The sequence below is a fragment of the Corylus avellana genome, chromosome ca1 (genome assembly GCF_901000735.1).
Source record: "Corylus avellana chromosome ca1, CavTom2PMs-1.0".
Taxonomy (NCBI): Eukaryota; Viridiplantae; Streptophyta; class Magnoliopsida; order Fagales; family Betulaceae; genus Corylus; species Corylus avellana.
The window spans coordinates 41067391-41070331 of record NC_081541.1 but is presented as its reverse complement, the minus strand read 5'-3'; the positions used below and the strand labels follow the sequence as shown (position 1 = coordinate 41070331).

Sequence of the window (2941 nt, the reverse complement as noted above, 5' to 3'; positions counted from 1 at the left end):
AGAGACTACGATGATCAATTTACTATGAGTTGTTCATGAGGAGTAATTCTACAAGTTACTCTTGTGTCACTCTAAGAATGAGATGACTTTTAAAATCACTATTTGATCCAAATTCAATAATAATCAATCACAAGGCCAATGGTGATTTTAGAATGCACATTATTTTTTGAGTACACAAAAAGGACAAAAGAGTGATTTCTAGCATTACTCGTTCGTAGGTCACAACATACATGACACACTTTTCATTGACTCTTTTTGAGAATATGTTTTTCTTATTATAGTCTACTGTGTTCTGCTCTGCATTTAGAACTTATCTAAGCAAATTGACAGAAAATGACAAAAAAATTGCCCCCTTGCTCCAACGGGACTATGGACTTACATCTGACACCATAAAAACACATGGAAAACCCAATTGATTGGGTCAGCTAGGCGAGCAGGTGGTATTACTGTGAACCGGCTTGTAAACTAGTAAGTGTATTCCCTTGTTGAGTAGACAAAATCAAGGGCATTGTCCAAAACAATCAGGAACAGATTGGGTGACAAAGCTGTGGATGCCAACAAGTCTGAGTAGATGAGGCTGATAGACTTGTGTTGTTGATAATCCCTTTTTATTTGTTGCTTAGTTCCTTCTTTCTCTTGTTTTACAATGAAACCATGCCCAAATGTTTGTTGAAGTTGGCCAATATCTGGTTTTCGATGGAATCCTTTTCTTCTCTATTTGATTTTTCCATTTAAATAAAATAGGTTGGTTAAAATTTGATATATGTTTGTTCTTTCAATGTTATTCGGTAGAGAGAGCATCTATGAACTGTAAATATCAGTTTCTCTTTTTGCTCTTTTCTAAGAAAAGACGATACCAATTTCAACTTTCAATGTAAAAAGAACAAAGATCAATATGTATAGGTTCCAGACAACACTGCCTGATATATCGCTGGTGCCGAGGTTTCCCCATTCCATTAATTTATGTCTGTTTGTTTTGCCCTTCTCTGATTGACTTGCATTTATGCTGTATTCATTTGTTTCAATTTTGTTTTTGCATGCTTTAGAACTTGGTATTATTTCTATTTCTAATTTTTTTTTTTCTTTCCTATCAGTATTCTGAAGTAATACCACACACTTTCTGTGTCTATGGTTAAGCTTTATTTTAGCTTCTACTTGCTATAGCTCTCAGATCTGTGATTTTGCTTAATTAGATGTGGGTTGTTTTGCTCAATTCATGGCTGTGTTATAGTTTGGTAGTTGATTTTTGTGTTTATTGCTCTAGATGTATGTTTGCTTTCTGGAAATGTAGGACAGAAAATGGATATATTGCCTTTATAGTAGCTGATTTTTTCTTGGACGAACCCATTGTTTCATTTGGTAATTTTTCCGAGATAACATGTCGAAATTTTGTAGCTTTTAATATTTTCCATGTGGGTTTGACCTTTCATAAATTTCTGAAAACTTATCAAAATGGCTATTTAATCTGGAGATTTTAGTATGTGTTTGATTGCGAAGTGAGATGGTGTGTTTCTTTGCTTCTGATATTTTTCTATTCTCTACTGCTTCAATTTCAGCATTAGTTTTTGTTCTCGCTTCTGATAAATGTGTGTGTAAGTGCTGGAGTTGGCTGGAAATGCAGCTTGTGACAACAAGAAGAACAAGATCATTCCATGGCATGTTCAGCTGGCTGTGAGGAACGACGCAGAGCTTGGGCAGTTACCGTTGCTCAGGGCGGTGTCCTTCCCAACAATAAGATGGCGGAGAAGGCTGCCAAAGAGTCCAAGTCTCCATCCAGGGCCACTAAGTCTCTAAAGAAGGCTTAGCTTTCTCTAGTCAATCGAGTTGCTTCTTTTTCATTTGTATGTAATCTAGGTGTAGGATGGATCTTGTTTTTTGTTATTTGTGTAGGGCAAAATTGATGAATTTGAAAGATCTTGTGACCTCTATGTTAGGATTTTCTCTGAAATTAATGGATGAAACCATTTGGTTCATTACATGGATTTAGTGATTAATCGCATGAAATAGAAAAATGTTTTTCGTTGAAATTGTTTTCAGATTTCTGAAAAGAGATTTTACTCAAAACACTTTCTAACGAAAAACATTTTACGTGAAAATAAAATGAGTCTCAATAATAATCAAGACAAATGCAAGTATGTAGTTGTGTGTTATTGCATTTATTTGTCAAAATCCTTCCTATACTGTAAATGCCAAAAACATCCTTGAAGTTAGAGTGGACTCATAAATAGTGTAGAATTCAATTGTTTCTCTCACATGTCAACATTTTTAGAGCACGACTAGCTTCTTTTAGATTTTTTTTTTTAAAAAAATTTCGATAACTAAACTACTTTTAGTTTTTCAATTCAATTGTTTCTCTCACATGTCAACATTTTTAGAGCAGTAAGACTAGCATCTTTTAGATTTTTTTTTTTAAAAATTTAGATAACTAAACTACTTTTAGTTTTTCTACTCAAATAGATTCCATGATAGCTTCCTTTATCATTTCCCTATTTGGTTGAAGAGAAATGCTATGAGTACTAAATCTTTTACTAACAGAGACTTACCAAACTGAAGTGTAACTTATTCATTGAAAAAAAAATAAAACAATTAATTAAGAGAAATGTAACAAGTACCAATGAATGAACTACACGTCAATTTAATAAACCTATGTTAGTAAAAGATTTAGTACCCCTAACATTTTTTTTTGTTCAAATAGTCTATCAAATAAATGTTTGAAGAAATAAAGACAAAAGAGAAAGTCATTTAAATACTTTTTAAAATAAATAATAGAGGAAAGAGAATCATTTTTTTATTTAATAAAATTGTTGAGAGGTTTGCATCAAAAAAAATTAGAGAGAAAGAGGAGGCCCATATGTTGTAACCTAGCCATGCTCATATAACCTTGAAGAAATACAACAATGACTAAACTACCCTCAAACCCTAATACATTCTTCTACCACCC

The 2941-nt window shown here is 32.9% G+C and overlaps 1 protein-coding gene across 2 annotated transcripts in view; it reads left to right on the top strand.

Moving 5' to 3' along the window:
* The window catches only part of LOC132176528 (uncharacterized), a 50880-nt gene extending 48904 nt beyond the window's left edge, over positions 1-1976 (top strand). Inside the window, exon 2 of one of the 2 annotated variants that reach the window (XM_059588774.1) lies at positions 1622-1976. The gene's annotated coding sequence lies outside the window, so the exon portion shown is untranslated. Of the gene's footprint in view, positions 1-1556 lie in introns of both variants that reach the window. The other variant, XM_059588768.1, reaches the window with a different exon arrangement.
* Positions 1977-2941: the final 965 nt, after the last annotated feature.